Source organism: Bos javanicus, chromosome 11, assembly GCF_032452875.1.
Source record: "Bos javanicus breed banteng chromosome 11, ARS-OSU_banteng_1.0, whole genome shotgun sequence".
Classification (NCBI taxonomy): Eukaryota; Metazoa; Chordata; class Mammalia; order Artiodactyla; family Bovidae; genus Bos; species Bos javanicus.
In genome coordinates, this window is record NC_083878.1 from 59,166,890 (window position 1) to 59,189,743 (window position 22,854).

Consider the following 22,854-nt stretch of genomic DNA (forward strand, 5'->3'; position numbering starts at 1 on the left):
AGCAATTTTCTCTTCACTGAATAAGTTGTTACTCTGAGACCAGTAAATATACATTAAAGTGAGTCTGCTACTGCTAAGTCACTTCAGTCGTGTCCAACTCTGTGCGATCCCATAGACGGCAGCCCACCAGGCTGCCCCGTCTCTGGGATTCTCCAGGCAAGAATACTGGAATGGGTTGCCATTTCCTTCTCGAATGCATGAAAGTGAAAAGTGAAAGTGAAGTTGCTCAGTCCTGTCGGACTCTTAGCGGCTCCTCCGTCCATGGGATTTTCCAGGAAAGAGTACTGGAGTGGGGTGCCATTGCCTTCTCCTACTTTTCTCAAAAAACATCAAAAGTGTCATTTAGATATCCTAGTTGCTTTATCTTATGAACGATGTCCTTGGCATTGAAGTTATTTGCATATTCTATCCTTTATTATTTACAAAGTTATAAGGAAAATATCAAGTGATTATTTTGGTTAAGATTCTAAGTAATTATATTTCATTCATATAGATGTCATAATGTCTTGTTATTTACTCTACTCATGACCTTAGACAAAGCACAACTGCCCTAACCATGAATTAAGATTTCCAAATCCTTAAATCTCAGTCCTGACTCCACAGTATGATTTCTAAATTCCACAAACTATATGACCTTTTATAGTAGTCCTGAACTCCTCCAATAACCTCTCCAGTAAATTTTGTAGAAATCTCATAATTTTTAAAAGAAATTTTATTAATTTTTATTGCAGTGTAGTTGCTTTACAATATTATGTTAGTTTCTACAGTAAAGTGAACCAGCTATACATATAAATATACCCCATCTTTTTTAGATTTCTGTCACATTTAGGTCAGCATAGCACATTGAGTGATATTTCCTGAGCTATGCAGTAGGTTTTCATTAGATATCTACTTTAGACATAGCGTCAATAGTGTATATATGTTAATCTCAATGTCCCAATTCATCCCACCCACCTCCTACCCAACTGGTGTCCATACCTTTTTCTCTATGTCTGTATAATCTATTTGTTTTATAAATAAGATTATCTATAACATTTTTCTAGATTCCATATATATGCATTAAATATGATATTTGTTTTTTCTCTTTCTGACTTATTTCACTCTGTATGACAGTCTCTAGGTCCATTCACGTCTCTACAAATGACAAAATTTATTCCGTTTTATGGTTGCATAATATTCAATTGTATATATGTACCATTTCTTTATCTATTCCTCTGTCGATGGGCATTTAGGTTGCTTCTATGTCCTGGCTATTATAAATAGTGCTGCTATGAACACTGGGGTGCATATGGCTCTTTGAGTTATGATTTTCTCTGGGTATATGCCCAGCAGTGGGATTGCTATGTCATACGGAAATTCTATTTTTAGTTTTTTAAGGAACCTCCATGCTGTTCTTCATAGTGGCTTATCAATTTACATTCCCACCAACAGTGCAAAAGGGTTCCCTTATCTCCATGCCCTCTCCAGCATTTATTGTTTGCAGTTTTTTTGTTTTTGTTTTTGTTTTTTTATGGTGGCCAATCTGACTGGTGTGAGGTGAGAACTCTTTGTAGTTCTGATTTGCATTTCTCTAATAATGAGTGATGTTGAGGATGTTTTCTTGTGTTTGTTGGACATCTATACGTTTTCTTTGGAGAAATGTCTATTTAGGTCTTCTGGTTATTTAACAACTCAAGATTTGAAAGAGAAATTAAGGAAACAATTCCATCTACCATTGCAAAAAAGAGAAGAAAATAGCTAAAAGTAGAAGGAGGCAATAGACCTATGTACAGAAAAGTTTAAGATATTGATTAAAGAAATCAAAGATGATATAAACAAATGGAGAGATATACTATGTACTTGGATTGGAATAATCAATATTGTGAAAATGACTGTACTACCCAAAGCAATCTAAAGATTAAATGCAATCCTTATCAAATTACCAGTGGCATTTTTCACAGAGCTAGAACAAAATACTTTACAATTAGTATGGAAACACAAAAGACCTCAAATACCAAAAGCAATCTTGAGAATGAAGAATAGAGCTGGAGGAGTCAGGCTCCCTCATTTCAGACTCTACTACCAAGCTATAGTAATCAAGACAGCATGGTACTGGCACAAAAACAGAAATGTATTTCGATGGAATAGGATAGAAAGCCCAGAGATAAACTCATGCACCTATGGTCACCTAATCTATGACAAACAAGGCAAGAATACACAATGGAGAAAAGACAGTCTCTTCAATAAGTAGTGCTGAGGAAACTGGACAGTTGCATGTAAAAGAATGAAATTAGAACATTCTCTAACACCATACACAAAAATAAACTCAAAATGGGTTAAAGACCTGAATGTAAAGCCAGACACTATACAACTCTTAGACAAAAACATAGGCAGAACATTCTGACATAAATCATGGCAGGATCTTTTTTGATCCCCCCACCCCCTCAGAAAATAAAAAAAAATTAACAAGTGAGACATGACTAAGTTTAAACTTTTTTGCATAGCAAAGGAAACCATAAACAAAGCAAAAAAACAACACTCAGATTGGGAAAATATTTGCAAGTGAAACAACTCACAAATGATTAATTTCTAAAATATGCAAACAACTTATACAGCTCAATACAAAAAAATTAAACAACCCAGTTATCTCCTTTCTTATGTCTAAGCTGAAGAACATTCATTAATATCCCCAATGAGTACAGACTTATACATTTAAAAATACATAATTTTGAATATCTCTTCATTCAACTACGAAGATCCTTTTACTTGTCTTTGGTAAATTTCCTGCTTGGTCTTCTAAAATATACTCTGAGAATACCTGGAAAAGTGCTTTACATTTTACTAACTGAATATTCTATCTATAACCATAGTCAATTTTTTAATAAATGAATATGATGGCACTTTTAGAACAAAATTGGAAACAATGGCATTGAACCTTTTTATCTTCATTTGCCTCCCACTAATTCCAAATTATAGGTGAATGTACCCATAAATATTCCATAATAAGTTGTGTTCTTTCATTTTTGTAAACAATGCATTATCTTCTTTTCCTTCTTTCTTTATTTATTGGGTGATTACTACCTCTCAGACATTGGGAAAATCACTGGAGACATATCTGAGAACAAAGCAGTTATGTCCATCAGAGAATTTCAGTGTTTTTGAACAAATAAACAATAGAGAATTCAATACACTGTTGTGAATATTTTGAGAAAGGAATTGTAGTACCATGAGAGGCTCTAGGAAGAAATTTCAACTAGATTTAAGTGTCAGGGAAGGCTGCCTTGAGGAGATGACATGAAAGTATGCGTTTGTAAGAAGGAGAGGTATTAGGAAACGGATTCACAAGGTGTTGATGCGTATTCAAAGAGCAAGAGCATGCATAAGGCAGAGCAGAATGAAGCCTAGTGTGACGGGAATGTACGAGGGTGAAGAGAAATGAGACCTGAGAGACAAGTAGTAGCCAATTTTAAAGGGCATCAGAGGCCATGTTAATATTTAGGCTAAAGATGCGATCATATGTTCTTTTGATGACTCAGCATGGAATTTGGATTGATGACGAATAAGGCTAAAATCAAGGGAATCAGTGATGAAGCTATAGAAATAGTTCAGGAAAGGTAAGATAGTGGTACTGAGGTAATGGCCATGAGTATGAAAAGATAGAGGAGATGTATAAGAGGGAGAAGCCATCAGACTTTTTTTTTTGGTGTGTGGGATTGTGTGTGAAGGAAGAAATCAAGGAAGACATTAATGCTGAAGCTTTTGCTTTTGCTTTAAAACAACAAATGTGTGTTAGTGCCATTTATTGAAAGAAAAAGTAGACCTGAGACAAAAGTAATACATTCCTTTTGTGGTGTTTTGAAGATTAGATTACTACAGGATACACAGTTGAAACCAACCAGAAGGCAGTGGGATACAGAAGTCTGGAGCTCACAAGAGTAGTAGAGCAGAACCGAATTGTTAGAGATAGAGAAATAAATTGTAATGAAAACAAATAGACCATAAGTGTAAACATCTCTTCATGGCATTAATACTGTTGGCAATGAACCTTTTGATTAAGTGAACCACAAAAATACCTGTATATTAATTGGAGCTTTGAAAAATATTGATATTTTGGCCTTATCACAAATTTTAAAAAAACAGAATTTGGGGACTTGAGGGTTTCAGAATCCAGAGATTGGCATGTTATAACAGCTTTATAGGAATTCTAACATGAAGAAAGGACTAAAATCTACTGATTGTAGAGTTTATCTACTGATTATCACTTTATGGTGTATTTATAATTCTCAAAATTTCATTGCCTGTTAAAGAAAAGGACCAGCGGACATATACTTTATGACCAAATAATATGTGATTTAGAACTACATGATTTCCCTGGTGGCTCAGACAGTAAAGAATCTGCCTTCAGTGTAGAAGACGGGTTCAATCCCTGCACTGGGAAGATCCCCTGAAAAAAGGAATGGCTGCCCACTCCAGTATTCGTGCCTGGAGAATTCTACAACAGAGGAGCCTGGCGGGCTACACTCCATGGGGTCAGAGTCAGACAGGACAAACACTTTCTTTTTTTGCAACTTGTAGTTTTAAGCATTGGCAATATTAATTACTTATATTTACAAAATACCTTCCTTTACAAAATATGTTATTTCATATATACATTCATCTTGGAATTAGAAAGCCATAAGACAGAAATTAATATATATTTGGTACCTAGCACTCCCCACATTCTTATTAAAAGTTTTATATAAATTGTCATACAGTTAAAAAAAAAAAAAGAAAAGAAAAATTAAAACCTAAAACTACTCAGTATGGTGGCTAAGTGGTAGAGAATCCACCTGAAATGCAGGAGATGCAGGAGACATGGGTTTGATCCCTGGGTGGGGAAGATCCCCTGGAGGAGGAAATAGCAACCCACTCCAGTATTCTTGCCTGGGAAATCCCACAGACAGAGGAGCCTGGCAGGCTACAGTCTATAGGGTCACAAAAGGTCAAACGCAACTGAGCACAGAACAGAACAGAACTGATGAAATAAAAAGACCTCTTGATACTAGAAGTTGCTGACTTGCCCAAGGTTCTAATGTATTAACAGGTAGATTGAGTGTTCATAAAAGCTCAGCGTAAGACTATTGGGCATATTATTTTTGTAATGGACATTTATAAGCTTTCTCTTTTCTCACTGAAACTCTCTGAGAATGTCTTTAAGCAAAGAAGAATTAGCACAGAGATTTAAGCATTAGAAATATGTATTCTTTTGTCTGGTCTCCTCAAAGGGCAAAACATCAATTATCTCTAAATCTTAATACTCTCATCTGACTTTTCTTTGAATGCCTTTAGAACTTGTTTAATATAAACAGCTATTTTTGCTCCGAAATTAATCAAATATAACTAAACATATGAAACATATATAGTATATGTACATCCTGCTAGTGAATGCAGCAGGAAACAGAAAACAACTTTTTCTTCTTTTTCACATTTTCCCTCCTTGTTTGATCATATTTCTGAAATAATATTTTGCATACATTTTCATTTATCTTCTCCTGTATTGTGCTTTACCTTATTTTTCACTCTTTCTTATATAATATGAAAAAATAAAATTCCAGCCACAATATGAAGAAAAAAAATGAATTCCTTAACACAGCTATGAGAATCAGACTCAGTTCTAGGGAAAACTAAGTGGTAACAAGTCAGTGGGTAGTAAAACGCAACATGAAGCTTGATTTGCTAGCCTTGTAATCGAAGAGAGAAAGAAAAGAGGCTTTAGTTGAAAGGATGCCTTTTGCCAGAGCTGGGGCATTAGGTTTAAATTCTGGGCATAAATAAGCAAAGGATGCAGGTTAGCACAGTGTAAGGAAGGTGAGTGGAGACCTAAACTGCATACCCTCTTCAGGAACTCTTCCTGAAGTCTACACAATAAATATAATCTGAGATTTGCACACGTACACAAGAAACAGAGGATTTAAAGAACCAAAGCCGTCTTGATCTTGAAATAATGAAACAAGCCTGTAAAGCGTACATTTGAATATAAGAATCAATAGTGTCAATAAATTACTTGTGGGAAAATGACTCATGATATTTTTTTCCTAAATTTGCTTCAAAATGTTGAGAATTATTGATGATTTCTGGCCACTTAGAAGCTATTGAATACCGATTTACTAAAAGAATGTCAGTTAAAAATCAGGCCATCTAGAATTATCTGATACACCTTAATAATTTTGGATAAAATCTATTTCACAATTTTGGGGTCAGAAGAAAATTTGTCATTTAACATAGAAAAAGCATAATATCTATCAGAAGAGTGGCAAAATATTATTATATTCTTTCAATATCAGGAGAAGATATTTACAAAAAAATGTATTTTATTTTTCATAATAATGAAGGTACTGTTGGGAGGAAGCTATCTTTCACTACTGGAATATGAGCAGAACTGAAGCATGAAATTTTCTGATTTTTAAAGTACAGTATGTCTTCACTACTTTTTCCCTCATTTGATGTTGAATGTGAGGATTACAAGACTATAGAGAATATGATGAAATCAATCTGCATTCATGAAACTTCATGCAGAGGAAAGTAGCCAAGAGAAACTGTACTGAAATGTTGTCTAAGTTAGAAATTTCTATTGTGTTAAGTCATCTAAAATTTAAAGTTCATTAAAGATACTCTAAAAGTACCATAACCAGAATTTTCCCAGTGATAAGCTACCAGTTACAAAATTGCTAGAATGTATTATACTCTATTCTAGTAAATACAGAAGTTTTTAAAGTGTGAATATTCACCTAGAAAGTGTGATATGTGAGGGGTTTATAGATTCTGCAGAATGTTTGTGTTCTTATACCACAAATCTCAGAAACAACTTTTCATAAACCAAATAACTTATTCTGATTTAGCTTTTCTTGCTCTTTTGTTAATGTCATGTCACTCCTATGTTGTCACTTACCGTGTTTGATATCTGGGATTTAATTGTTTGTTTTTTTTTTGTTTGTTTTGTCCTCAGTCTCCTTTCCATTAGCTTTCTTTTTTTTTTTTTTTTTATTTTTTTATTTTTTAACTTTACAATATTGTATTGGTTCTGTCATACACCGAAATGAATCCGCCACAGGTATACATGTGTTCCCCATCCTGAACCCTCTTCCCTCCTCCCTCCCCATACCATCCCTCTGGGTCGTCCCAGTGCACCAGCCCCAAGCATCCAGTATCGTGCATCGAATCTGGACTGGTGACTCATTTCATATATGATATTATACATATTTCAATCCATTCTCCATTAGCTTTCAAATAGCTTCCTCGTTTGAAAGAGGTAAAGGAATATGTTATCTACAAAGTTTTATAATCCTGGGCCTGATGGAAAGTTTATCAGAGAAGGTCCCGAAATTTATCCTAAGATAATTACATCACATGTATCTTTGTGGAGATGTAGATTCAGAGGACAGCAAGGAAGGAACATTTTATTCTTATTTCCATGTGGGCCTAAATCTCAAAGGTGAGTGAGCTAAACTGGACTCCATAGATACAAAAACTCTACTGCTGAGAAAGTAGGCCTGAGATTTTTACTCTAATAGATCTAATGGATTCCTCAGTTCTCTTTTCCTCTAAATTTTATCTATAAAACTCACTGTTTTGATGGCAAGAAAAAGTCAAAGGAAAAAAGAAAAGTGCATATTTTCCCTAATGTTTAACAGAGTTGATGTAAATTAACTCTTACAGATCTTAGGAAAGAAGTATATCCCAGAAAGCAGGGGGGCTCATGCCCTTTGATCACCCCATATTCCAGCTAGGACAGAGGGAATGACGATGAATCAAAGAGCTTGAATATATTAGAACTGTACTAGATCTTAAAAGCTCTTCATCTAGAATTGGAACATTATCAATATCCTTGACCATGATCCTATAAATGTGTTATTAACATTTCTACATTTGAGTTGATAGGTATCAGGAAATAAAATGACCAGGGTTCAACAGCCTTGATTTCTTCATAGAAGTCAACCAGTAATAATAATAATAATAATAAAAGAATAGCATAAGTATCATTATTATTGTCATGATGATTAATAGCATTATACATATACCTTTTCTGTTCTCTTTACGTACTAGACACTGTGCTTAAGAGTACAAATAAATTATTTCCAGTGAACCACACGTGCAAATTGAGGCCAGATGTATCCTATCTCCAATGTCTAAAATATATGAAGTCTATTATTTAGAAGGTATATCATGCCTTACATTTCTTCCAGGTTTATGCTTAAATAAGTAGAATGCCAGAAATCTTTAACACAAAATATGTAAAAATATTACCTTAACTGTATAAGTATTTCATTTTCCATGTATTTTTTATGTAATTTTTTAATTTTACATAAATTTTAAATATGTCATAGTGTTATGCAAATTTATTCATGTGAATAAATTTGCATAACACTATGACATTTAAATTTTAAATATGCTTATGTTAATAATTTATCCTATATATGAAATAAAAATTATAATTAAATGATTTACTTGAATTCCATGTTAAAACAAAGTAAAATAAATTAATAAATGAGCATCTAGGGGATCTAAAAGCATATGAAAAGCTGAGGAAAATAAGTTAAATATTTTTCAGTTCAGTTCAGTCGCTCAGTCGTGTCCGACTCTTTGCGACCCCATGAATCGCAGCACGCTAGGCCTCCCTGTCAATCACCAACTCCCGGAGTTCACTTAGACTCACTTCCAAAGAGTCAGTGATGCCATCCAGCCATCTCATCCTCTGTCGTCCCCTTCTGCTCCTGCCCCCAACCCCTCCCAGCATCAGAGTCTTTTCCAATGAGTCAACTCTTCACATCAGGTGGCCAAAGTATTGGAGTTTCAGCCTCATCAGTCCTACCAATGAACACCCAGGACTGGTCTCCTTTAGGATGGACTGGTGGGATCTCCGTGCAGTCCAAGGGAATTGCAAGAGCCTTTTCCAGCACCACAGTTCAAAAGCATCAGTTCTTCGGCACTCAGCTTTCTTCAGAGTCCAACTCTCACATCCATACATGACCACTGGAAAAACCCTAGCCTTGACGAGACGGACCTTTGTTGGCAAAGTAATATCTCTGCTTTTTAACATGCTATCTAGGTTGGACATAACTTTTCTTCCAAGGAGTAAGCATCTTTTAATTTCATGGCTGCAATCATCATCTGCAGTGATTTTGGAACCCAAAGAAATAAAGTCTGACATTGTTTCCACTGTTTCCCCATCTTTTTCCCATGAAGTGATGGGACCAGATGCCATGATCTTCATTTTCTGTATGTTTAGGTTTAAGCCAACTTTTTCACTCTCCACTTTCACTTTCATCAAGAGGCTTTTGAGTTCCTCTTCACTTTTTGCCATAAGGGTCGTGTCATCTGCATATCTGAGGTTATTGCTATTTCTCCTGGAAATCGTGGTTCCAACTTGTGCTTCTTCCAGCCCAGCGATTCTCATGATGTACGCTGCATAGAAGTTAAATAAGCAGGGTAACAATATACAGCCTTGACGTACTCCTTTCCCTATTTGGAACCAGTCTGTTGTTCCATGTCCAGTTCTAACTGTTGCTTCCTGACCTGCATATAGGTTTCTCAAGAGGCAGATCAGGTGGTCTGGTATTCCCATCTCTTTCAGAATTTCCCACAGTTTATTGTGATCCACACAGTCAAAGGCTTTGACATGGTCAATAAAGCAGAAATAGGTGTTTTTCTGGAACTCTCTTGCTTTTTCCATGATTCAGAGTATGTTGGCAATGTGATCTCTGGTTCCTCTGCCTTTTCTAAATCCAACTTGACCATCTGCAAGTTTATGGTTCAAGTATTGCTGAACCCTGGCTTGGAGAATTTTGAGCATTACTTTACTAGCATGTGAGATGGGTGCAATTGTATGGTAGTTTGAGCATTCTTTGGCTTTGCCTTTCTTTGGGATTGGAATGAAAACTGACATTTTCCAGTTCTATGGCCACTGCTGAGTTTTCCAAATTTGCTGGCATATTGAGTGCAGCACTTTCGCAGCATCATCTTTCAGGATTTGAAATAGCTCAACTGGAATTCCATCACCTCCACTAGCTTTGTTCGTAGTGACGGTTTCTAAGGCCTACTTGACTTCACATTCCAGGATGTCTGGCTCTAGGTCAGTGATCACACCATCGTGATTATCTGGGTCGTGAAGATCTTTTTGTACAGTTCTTCTGTGTATTCTTGCCATCTCTTCTTAATATCTTCTGCTTCTGTTAGGTCCATACCATTTCTGTTCTTTATCAAGCCCATCTTGGCATGAAATGTTCCCTTGGTATCTTTAATTTTCTTGAAGAGATCTCTAGTCTTTCCCATTCTGTTCTTTTCCTCTATTTCTTTGCATTGATCGCTGAGGAAGGCTTTCTTATCTCTTCTTGCTATTCTTTGGAACTCTGCATTCAGATGGGAATGTCTTTCTTTTTCTCCTTTTCTTTTTGCTTCTCTTCTTTTCACAGCTATTTGTAAGACCTCCTCAGACAGCCATTTTGCTTTTTTGCATTTCTTTTCCACGGGGATGGTCTTGATCCCTGTCTCCTCTACAATGTCATGAACCTCCGCCCATAGTTCATCAGGTACTCTGACTATCAGATCTAGTCCCTTAAATCTATTTCTCACTTCCACTGTATAATCATAAGGGATTTGATTTAGGTTATACCTGAATGGTCTAGTGGTTTTCCCTACTTCCTTCAATTTAAGTCTGAATTTGGCAATAAGGAGTTCATGATCTGAGCCACAGTCAGCTCCTGTTTTTTTTGGTTTTGTTTTTGTTTTTGTTTTTGCTGACTGTATAGAGCTTCTCCATCTTTGGCTGCAAAGAATAGAATTGATCTGATTTCAGTGTTGACCATCTGGTGATGTCAATGTGTAGTCTTCTCTTGTGTTGTCAGAAGAGGGTGTTTGCTATGACCAGTGCATTCTCTTGGCAAAACTCTATTAGTCTTTGCCTTGCTTCATTCAGTATTCCAAGGCCAAATTTGCCTGTTACTCCAGGTGTTTCTTGACTTCCTACTTTTGCATTCCAGTCCCCTATAATGAAAAAGACATTGTTTGGGGGTGTTAGTTCTAAAAGGTCTTGTAGGTCTTCATAGAACCGTTCAACTTCAGCTTCTTCAGCATTACTGGTTGGGGCATAGACTTGGATTACTGTGATATTGAATGGTTTGTCTTCTTTGGAGAAATGTCTATTTACTTCTTTGGCCAATTTTTTGATTGGGTCATTTATTTTTCTGGAGTTGAGCTGTAGGAGTTGATTGTATATTTTTGAGATTAGTTGTTTGTCAGATGGTTAACAAACACATGAAAAGATGCTCAACATCACTCATTATCAGAGAAATGCAAATCAAAACCACTATGAGGTACCATTTCACACCAGTCAGAATGGCTGCGATCCAAAAGTCTACAAATAATAAATGCTGGAGAGGGTGTGGAGAAAAGGGAACCCTCTTACACTGTTGGTGGGAATGCAAACTAGTACAGCCACTATGGAGAACGTGTGGAGATTCCTTAAAAAACTGGAAATAGAACTGCCTTATGATCCAGCAATCCCACTGCTGGGCATACACACTGAGGAAACCAGAAGGGAAAGAGACACGTGTACCCCAATGTTCATCACAGCACTGTTTATAATAGCCAGGACATGGAAGCAACCTAGATGTCCATCAGCAGATGAATGGATAAGAAAGCAGTGGTACATATACACAATGGAGTATTACTCAGCCACTAAAAAGAATACATTTGAACCAATTCTAATGAGGTGGATGAAACTGGAGCCTATTATACCGAGTGAAGTAAGCCAGAAGGAAAAACATCAATACAGTATACTAATGCATATATATGGAATTTAGAAAGATGGTAACAATAATCCGGTGTACGAGACAGCAAAAGAGACACTGATGTATAGAACAGTCTTATGGACTCTGTGGGAGAGGGAGAGGGTGGGAAGATTTGGGAGAATGACATTGAAATGTAAAATATCATGTAAGAAACGAGTTGCCAGTCCAGGTTCGATGCACGATACTGGATGCTTGGGGCTAGTGCACTGGGACGACCCAGAGGGATGGTATGGGGAGGGAGGAGGGAGGAGGGTTCAGGATGGGGAACACATGTATGCCTGTGGCAGATTCACTTTGATATTTGGCAGAACTAATACAATTATGTAAAGTTTAAAAATAAAATAAAATTAAAAAAAAAAAGAATGGTTTGCCTTGAAAACGAACAGAGATTATTCTATTGTTTTTGAGATTGCATCCAAGTACAGCATTTCGGACTCTTGTTGACCATGATGGCTACTCCATTTCTTCTAAGGGATTCCTGCCCACAGTAGTAGATATAATGGTCATCTGAGTTAAATTCACCATTCCAGTCCATTTTAGTTGGCTGATTCCTAGAATGTCAACATTCACTCTGGCCATCTCCTGTTTGACCACTTCCAATTTGCCTTGATTCATGGCCCTAATATTCCGGGTTCCTATGCAATATTGCTCTTTATAGCATTGGACCTTGCTTCTATCACCAGTCACATCCACAACTGGGTATTGTTCTTGCTTTGGCTCCATCCCTTCATTCTTCCTGGAGTTATTTCTCCACTGATCTCCAGTAGCATATTGGGCACCTACCGAACTGGGGAGTTCCCCTTTCAGTATCCTATCATTTAGCCTTTTCATACTGTTCATGGGGTTCTCAAGGCAAGAATACTGAAGTGGTTTGCCATTCCCTTCTCCAGTGGACCACATTCTGTCAGGCCTCTCCACCATGACCTGTCCATCTTGGGTAGCCTCACACAGCATGGCTTAGTTTCACTGAGTTAGACAAGGCTGTGGTCCATGTGATCAGATTGGCTAGTTTTCTCTGATTATGGTTTCAGTGTATCTGCCCTCAGATGCCCTCTCACAACACCTACCGTCTTACTTGGGTTTCTCTTACCTTGGACGTGGGGGTATCTCTCTTCATGGCTGCTCCAGCAAAGCACAGCCACTGCTTCTTACCTTGGACGAGGTCACCCCTCCTGACCTTGAATGTGGAGTAGCTCCTCTCAGCCCTCCTGCACCCGCATAGCCGCCTCTCCTTTGGACGTGGGGTAGCTCCTCTCGGCCACCGCCCCTGACCTCGGGCAAGGGGTAGCTCCTCTCGGCCCCACTTCTGAACAGTCCATCACAGCCGGCGCAATGTCACAAATACATGGAAAGTCACCAGATCTCCATATTTACAGTCTAATATGCCACAATTCAATGAAGACAAGTGGGAGATGAGTCCTCTATTACTTGAGTGGTTTATTGCAACTAAATTTGATTTTTATAATACCAAGATGATAGTTTTAGGAATATTTGCTTTTATAAAGCAAAGCATAATACTTTTTCATTAATGTAACTAAATAGTAAGTAAATTTAATTTGTGTTTTTTCTGTTTTTAACTTTCAAAAAGACTTGGAAATGTCTTCACTTCAGAATATTCATGTCATCACCAATAGAAGACAGTTATGTGAATATTCCTAAAATACTTGAATAGATCAAATGACAGGCTTCATCAGAAATAACCCTATGATACTCCTAGACTATTAATATACTTGGAGTCCAAGGGGTAATAAAAAGATTTATACACTGTTCCTCTGTATTTGCTTTGTATTCTTAGCTGAGTTAGTTTAATATTGGTGGTAAAATTTCCCTGACCCTTGTCTTTGGTCAGCATGTCTTATTCACTCCTACAATTGGCTTCATCTTTTTGTCCCACTATCCAATTCATTCTATTTCATACTGTCACTCTCTCAATCTCAAGTTTTGGCTCAAATTGACTCATACAAATTGTAAACCCTTGACCCATTTCAACATGATAGTACATTCTTAAGTCTAGGCATACATCTAGGACAAAATGATATTTCCCTTATTAACGGTTCATCTTCCCAGGGTAGCTCCCCTGTAAAGAATCTGCCTGCAATGCAGGAGATCCCTCTTGGATTCTTCGGTGGGGAAGATCAACTGGAGAAGGGATAGGCTACCCACTCCAGTATTTTGGGGCTTCTCTGGTGACTTAGCTGGTAAAGAATCCGTCTGCAATGTGGGGGACATGGGTTCGATCCTTGAATTGGGAAGATCTCCTTGAGGAAGGCATGGGAACCCACTCCAGTATTCTTGTCTGAAGAATCCCCATGAGAAAGGAGACTGTCTGGCTACAGTCCATGGGATTGCAAAGAGTCGGACACAACTGAGTGACTTTCACTTTTCAAGTGACTTAATTTTAATGCATTATTTTGCTGCTCAAAGATGTCATTCCTACCTGGAGTGAGGATGGAAAGGGGACAATGAGAATGAATAGAGTACAGAAATGTTATTCATCAACTTCCTTGTTAAAAAATATTTAGGTTGATTCCAAGTTTCCTTGAATATAATTTCTTAGATAGTAATGTATTCTCTTTACTATTAGCATAATAGAAATATGCTTTCCTCATTGGGTCTGTGCACAAATAATTTTATCAAATAAGAATGTTAAAAGTGTGCTTAAACAAATATTGATGCCAACAGATCCCCCAAGCCTTCTTCACAGACACAGAAGTTTCTACAGAGAATAGCTTTGCTGCAAAGAAAAACAAACAATTGAAACCTAAATCTTCGTTGCTCCTTTGCCTTCCCTAGGCATTTCTTTTCTGTAATCCTCTGTGTTATAGGTTGGATTAATGAAATTAGAAGACCAAAATTGTAATACACACTTTAAAAAATAAAAAGAACACAAAATGAAAATAAGACTTTTTATAAAAAAGATAGATGAAATCTAATTAAAATATTTTATTTTCCTATTAATTTTTTCAAATATAATATTATAAAAAGACTAACACCTTTCAAAAAGAACTTTCCATAATAGCCTTCCTGCTTGCATATGACTACAATCCAGCAGAACAGCTTTTAAACTCCTTGAGCAATTTGTATAAACATAAAGAAAAATATTAGAGAAAAATTCTATGTCACTCAAAATATAGTATCTCATTTTATTCAGTTCAGTTCAGTTCAGTCGCTCAGTGTGTCCGACTCTTTGCTACCCCATGAACTGCAGCACGCCGGGCCTCCCTGTCCATCACCAACTCCCAGAGTTCACTCAGACTCATGTCCATGGAGTCAGTGATGCCATCCAGCCACCTCATCCTCTGTCGTCCCGTTCTCCTCCTGCCCCCAATCCCTCCCAGCATCAGAGTCTTTTCCAATGAGTCAACTCTTCGCATGAGGTGGCCAAAGTACTGGAGTTTCAGCTTTAGCATCATTCCTTCCAAAGAAATCCCAGGGCTGGTCTCCTTCAGAATGGACTGGTTGGATCTTCTTGCAGTCCAAGAGACTCTCAAGAGTCTTCTCCAACACCACAGTTCAGAAACATCAATTCTTCAGCGCTCAGCTTTCTTCACAGTCCAACTCTCACATCCGTACATGACCACTGGAAAAACCATAGCCTTGACTAGACGGACCCCTGTTGGCAAAGTAATGTCTCTGCTTTTGAATATGCTATCTAGGTTGGTCATAACTTTCCTTCCAAGGAGTAAGCGTCTTTTAGTTTCATGGCTGCAATCACCATCTGCAGTGATTTTGGAGCCCAAAAAAACAAAGTCTGACACTGTTTCCACTGTTTTCCCATCTATTTTATTCAGTAAGGATCATTAAAATCTAACTTACTAATTCCTATATTTAAACACACCATGTGTCAAATCACATCTCCCAAAACATAACTACAAACAATAAAAAGCAGTTATGAAGAAGATTTTTCTAACGAAATTATGTGATCCATAATCAGGGAAAGTGTTCTAAAATTGTCATCATAATTTGAGATACACTTTTTATAATAATTTATATTCTTTTGTCTCTGAAATTAAGAAATATAATAGTTTCATTCCAGTTTCTAAAATATAATCAGTATGGCTCTTTGCCAAATATATAACTTTGCCAGGCACTTAGGGTCAAATGAAGCATTTTTAATTTGTCTAAAACATCAAGACTATTCTTTGTACTCTCTCTGGACTTGCCAATTAGATGGAATTAGAACTGAGGAATGTCAGGGGGGAAAAATAAAATCTGTTGAAATTAGCTGAAGAAATGCAGAGGTAAAGAAATTTTCTTTACCAGAAATTATTTTTAAAAAACACAAATTGGGATGAAAGTTTCTTGTTAAGTATTTTTAAAATTTATAGTGAAAACAGGAAAATCTTAATGAAGCAGAGCCTATTAAAAGCCCCCAAATGTTAAACAAAATCAACATTCCTTCATTGCTTACAAGTGATACTTTGATTCAGTGATTTACTCAAGTGGTATTAGAGTTTTAGGTATTTTTTAAAATACACAGTGATTTGATAAAATCAGTTATATCCACCAATTATCCTGCATAGTACTTTCATGAAAATAAAAGGATTATTTGATGCACAAGCAAAATCAAGTTAAAAAAATGAAAATTCCATCCAAAGATCAGAATGACCAGCACACTGGTTCTTTGCCATGTTTTCCATCATAGCCATACAGGAACAGTTGTTATCAAAATGTTTTGATAAGTATCATCTTTCACTAGAACTTCCCTACAGTGCTCTATTTTCCTTTAATGTAGAATCGTGCTTTGAAACTGAAGGCCGGATGCAAAGTGATCATTTGGTAAATCAACAGATGAATGTCGTTGACATCTTGGCCACTAACATGAAGATGCTATTTCTCAGCATAGCAGTACCTCTGTAGGGCAGATTATTACCAATATACTTTAAATTTCTACTTTTAATATTCAAATCAAGTCGCAGAGGGAAATGTAAATTTGGAGCGAAGGGTTAAATTTTTCATCAACTTTCCCTGGAATGTCACAGCTGTCTATAAAGTCAGTTTTTTATTTCTAGGTACACTAACAAATACTCAGCAGGAACAATTCATTGATTCTGACACTAATGCTGTGCTCAGAAATTTCTCCTTCTTTATTTATTTAAATCATCAGTCTCTGATCCAGTCAACACCTTGTAACTGAAGAATGATTTATCTAGCAGCTTTCAATCAATATAATAGCTACAGTGAGTACACCAATGGATCAAATCCTGCATATTCTTATTTCAAACTATATCCTAGAAAGAATGCAATTATTAATACCAGAGGCTAATTTTATTAATAAATTCTAAAAAATTAATATGCACTCCTCTCCTTTTACAGACCTGAGTTCTATTTAACATCCTGTAATTACTGTGAGTGAGTGATAGTTGCTCAGTCATTCCTAACTCTGCAACCCCATGGACTGTAGCCTGCCAGGCTCCTCTGTCCATGGAATTTTCTAGGCAAGATTACTGGAGTGGGTTGCCATTTCCTTCTCCAGTAATTACTGTAGGCAGTTAAATATGCAAAAGTTGATTCTAACTGTAGTACTAGAAACACGATCAAATGTTTGGGAAAGTAGCTATTGATAGAAAACTGTGACATAAAAAAGAATGCCTATATTTGGATACAGGAAAACATTTTTAATATGTAGTAATTGGCAGGTATACAATACTAGAATGGGATAACATACAATTCTATTGCTTGAGGAAGCATATCTTTCTCATTGAACTCACAATTATTACTTTGATATGAAATTAAATGCAGTGAATTGAAGTTATTTCACAGATTTTTTAAAGTGTGCTATTTAGATACATTTACTGTCATTTGTCATAAATTGACTTACTGTGGTATTCAGTGTTACTTACTGACTAAAGCTTAACCACCAAATTAGGATTTGAGGAACTGAAGAAAATCCAGGTATCTCAAATTACTTTAAAAGTCATGTACTTATTTTCACCTGTGCTGGATCTGCAGGTGTTTCTCTGGTTGCGGTGCAGTGGCTTCTCATTGTGGTGGCTTCTCTTCTTGCAGCTCCCAGGCTGTGGGGCACAGGCGCAGTAGTTGTGGTGCATGGGCTTAGTTGCCCTGTGGCATGTGGGATATTCCTGGACCAGGAAACAAACTCATGTCTCCTGCATTGGCAGGCAGATTTTTTTTTACCATTGAGCCACCAGGAAAGTCCTCAAATTACTATTCTGTGTTAATAAAATATGTAAAATTCTATTATGTGAAATTAATTTCTTAACACAAACACTTTCCTGTCTTATGTATGTGTGTATGCATACGCGTTTATGTATATGTACAGAGAGAGAATACATGTGTGGTGTGTGTATGTCCCCTCATATTCAAAAGTAGAAGGTTCCTATGAAAACTTTTAAGCCAAAATGATTTAAAGTAAAGAATCAGTTTTCCTTTTCATAGAAGTGAAAATATTTTTTCAGATTTGTTTTGGCTAGTGAAAATAGATACTAATGTTGGTCTTTTGTAAAAGCAAACTGGCATAAAGCAAGCTTTCTAAAAGAAGGAGATGTCTGTATAGTATGTGTATGTGTATTTATTTTCCTCAAAAGGCAAACACTGTAGAGGATTAATGCAGAATGTCACCAACACGTTGGTATGAATTGGTATGAATTCACTCATACCTCTATCATCACTACTCTTAGAAATAACTTAACAGGCTTCCTTTCTGATTGGGAATGTGACAGTTTACAAGAATGATAAAACCAAAGAAAGAAAGTTGTTGGAATTTTTTAAGAAGTTTCATCTCTACCACATCTTTATCCATTCCTCTGTTGATGGACATTTAAGTTGCCTCCATGTCTTAGCTATTGTAAATAGTGCTGCAATGAACACTGGGGTGCATGTATCTTTTTGAATTATGGTTTTTCTGGGTATATGCCCAGGAGTGGGATGGCTTGGTCATATGGTAGCTCTATTTTTAGTTTTTTAGGGAATCCTTATATTGTTTTCCATAGTGGCTGTATCAATTTACATTTCTACCAACAGTGTATGAGGGTTCCCTTTTCTCCACACACTCTCCAGCATTTAAGAGGAATGGATAAAGAAGACATGGTGCATATATATATATATATATATATACACACACACACACACACACACATACACACACACATACACACACACAATGGAATATTACTCAGCTATAAAAAGGAATGAAATTAGGTCATTTGTAGAGATGTGGATGGACCTAGAGATTGTCATACAGAGTGAAATAAGTCAGAATACAAATATTATATATGAATGCATGTATCTGGAATCTAGAAAAATGGGATCTGGGTCCCAAACCTCTGGGCCACCCATTGATTACTGGTCTGTGACCTGTTATGAACTGGGCCGCACTGCAGGAAGTAAGCAGCTGGTGAGCAAGAGAAGCTTCCGCTGTGCTTACAGCTGCTCCCTGTTGCCTGCAGTACCACCTCAGCCCTGCCTCCTGTCAGATCAGTGGTGGCATGGTAAATGTAATGTACTTGAATCATCCCAAAACCATCCTCGCTCTATCTGTGAAAAAAATTGTTTTTCACAATTTGGTCACTGGTGCCAAAAAGGTTGGGGACAGCTGGTGTAGATGATCTTATTTGCAAAACAGAAACAGAGACACAGATATAGAGAACAAATGGGGGTAGGGGAAGGGGAGATGGGAGGAACTGGGAGGTTGGGATTAACAAGTATATGCTGATGATACTACAAATAGATAACTAATGAAGACAATACTGTAGAGCACAAGAAATGCTACTTACTGCACTGTGGTGACCTGAATAGAAAGGAAATCCAAAAGACAGGGGATATATGTATATGTATGGCTGATTTATTTTGCTGTACAGTAGAAACTAACATTGTAAAGCAACTATACTCCAATAAAAATTAATTTTAAAAATCTTCATCTACTTTAAAACTTACCAGTGGCAAATTCTGGCTATATCTTTCTGAGGTAGATTTTAAAGGTTTATCAGAAAGTGATAGGTCTTCCCTGGTGGCTCAGTCAGTAAAGAGACTGCCTGCAAGGCGGAAGACCTAGGTTCAATTAATAGGTCGGGAAGATTCCCTGGAGGAGGAAATGGCAACCCACTCCAGAATTCCTGCCTGGAGAATTCCAAAGACAGAGCAGCCTGGTGGACTGCAGTCCATCTGGTCACAAAGAGTCAGACACGACTGAATGACTCTTTCACTTTCAGAAAGTGATAGACTTCTTAGACTTGGCAATGACCTTTGATATTATTCTAGAAAATGTCCTTTGTATTTACAAATGAGACAAATGAGGCTCAGAGTACATACTGAATACAAAAGAAGGATGTGCTTCTCCTTCCTGTTAGGATATTCCTTGCACCTACTACTTCTACTCACATTCCTTTGTCACAATTTAGTACAGTGGTCACAGCTACCTGTGATAAAGGCAGGGGAATATTTTTCTTATGGGTCCAGATATAAGTTAGAGATTTTATTACTAAGGGAAAGAGTGAATAATGGTTATCAGTGGGGGGCAACAACTCTCATCAGTTTGTGCTTTGATCACCTGACAATGGTGAGAGTCCTTCTCATAAATGAACATATTTGTTCCCTCCCTGAAGGGAGTATCATCAAGGTTTCAGTTAATTCATGTTTCCAACTCAAAGCCCAACCACTTGGGATGTGGTCACATTCGCATGTAATGCCCATGGCTCAAGATATGTGTTTCTGTGTCTGTTAATATACAGTATGAAAGATGAACAGGATAAATACAATAAAATTCACTTTAAACAAGGGGAAAGAAGGGATAACACAATCGTCACTGTGACTATTTTGACTAATTCTCAGGTTAGACAGAACTGGAGTCAAATATCTTGTGGAGATATACTTCTGCATCTTTAGTCTATTCTTTCACTTACCAACCTCTCTGTCCTGCTAGCCTTCTTTCTCTCAACCTGATGAAAACCACTTTGATATTGAAATCATTTGTTGGAGTTTTCAAGGTACTAATTAAAATCTGCCACTTAATGATTCTATGTCACTTGAAAACTAGAATGAGAGTAAGATAGGTATCAAAGGATCAGCTTTATGTATAGTAAATATAGACTATTGAAAGTGCTGAACTCTAGACTGAGGTGTAAATAGGTTTTGGTTTTGTTTTTTATTCAGCCTTTAAATCAAGCCCTTAGCCAGTCAATTGGATTTTGTCAATCCAACCCTGAGAGTTATGAGGGACTGTCTTGATCAATAAGACAGCTGGAAGGCATTAGGAAAGGGGGAAGTAAAAAGAGTGAGAGAGAGAGTAAGAGATTGGAAAAAAGAGAACACTGAGAATACATGCAGGAAAACTATGGGCACATCAGGGAAGCTTTTCCCATACTCATGAATCAAAAATGGTATTGTCAAGGGAAAAAATCAAAGAGAGCATTATGACTAAAAATCAAAGGAAAACTTTATAGAGAGAATAAGGAAATGTTTTCCACTATGCTATGCTTTTTTCATTTCATTACAGAAGATAAGTTTAATAAAATATTGAGAGCCATAAGTATTATTGCTTATATTTATTAGTGTATGCTTCTAAAAATGTCAAGAACGCAAATAATCTCCTCTGTTTAATAGCTTCCATACTGACTTAATAGATATAGGAGCTACTACATTGCTGCTGCTGCTGCTAAGTCGCTTCAGTCGTGTCCGACTCTGCGCGACCCCATAGACGGCAGCCCACCAGGCTCCCCTATCCCTGGGATTCTCCAGGCAAGAACACTGGAGTGGGTTGCCATTTCCTTCTCCAATGCATGAAAGTGAAAAGTGAAAGTGAAGTTGCTCAGTCATGTCTGACTCTTAGCGACCCCATGGACTGCAGCCTACCAGGCTCCTCCTTCCGTGGGATTTTCCAGGCAAGAGTACTGGAGTGGGGTGCCATTGCCTTCTCCGAGCTACTACATTACCATGGGCTTTATAATTGATAAAGAAGTTTAATGTTTTTTATTTAATTTTATTTCCAAAGGATCTATTATATCTCTCTTTCTCATTGATTTTGTACCATAATCCTATAAATTTTTCTTACAGAGATAAGATACTGATATAAAACTAATGTGGGCAAATTCTTCAAACAAAAGTCTAACACTTCAAAAATCAAACAGAGTCTATGAGTTTTAAGCAGTGCTGACAGAAGTGATGTAAATATCACTAGGGCTGGAGTGAAAAGTTTCCTTTTTGATAATAGAGATGATTTGACTTTCACTAAGATAATTGTAAAAAACAATAATTATAATTTATTTTTAAATATCACCTTATAGTTTATCTAGCACTTTCAGTATTAAAGTTATTTATCACAGCACCTCTTAGGCAGCTTGATGACATTGGTTATTACTGTACAGCTTAGGAGACTAAGGACAGAAAGGACATATGACTTTATCCAGTGAGGAAACCAACCAAGACTTCTAAATCTGTCTGATTCCACATTCCTTGCTTTCTCAACTCCAGCATACTGAAGTCACTAATGAAATAGTACTCCATATGTCACACAACATGCCATAAGATTGTCCAACTATCTTAAAGAAAACCTCTCAGGGAAATCAGTGACCAAGAGAGAGTTGCAAAAAGCAGATGGTGTCATCAGCACACTTCTGGTGTGGCATCTGCTGTTTATTTCTGTCTCTAGATTTGATTGTACTTACATCAAAAGAGCCAATATGTGCAAAAAGAAAGAAATAATAATAAAATAAGAATAAAACTTTCAGCACAGACACATTCGCTAATTACAGAAATGTTGATGAATATTAACCATACTGTGTGTGTGTGTGTGTGTGTGTGTGCGCCTGAGCATCAGCAGAAGCTCACCTAATGTTCAAGGTATGCTATCAAGCTTGGAAACCCAGAGGCCAAAAGAACCCCAAGAGATTCACCTAAAAATCACAGTGATAGAGTTGCAAGGGTAACCTCCTACCTAATTACAGATCATGCTCAAGGCAAAATCCCATTAAGACAAGTTTTATGATGTGTTGTGATTGGTTGTTAGGAAATATACTATTATGACACAGAGTCTGAAGTTGAAACATCACTCATCTGCAATCTTTGTGCAGAGGGATAATAAATGAAAAACAAA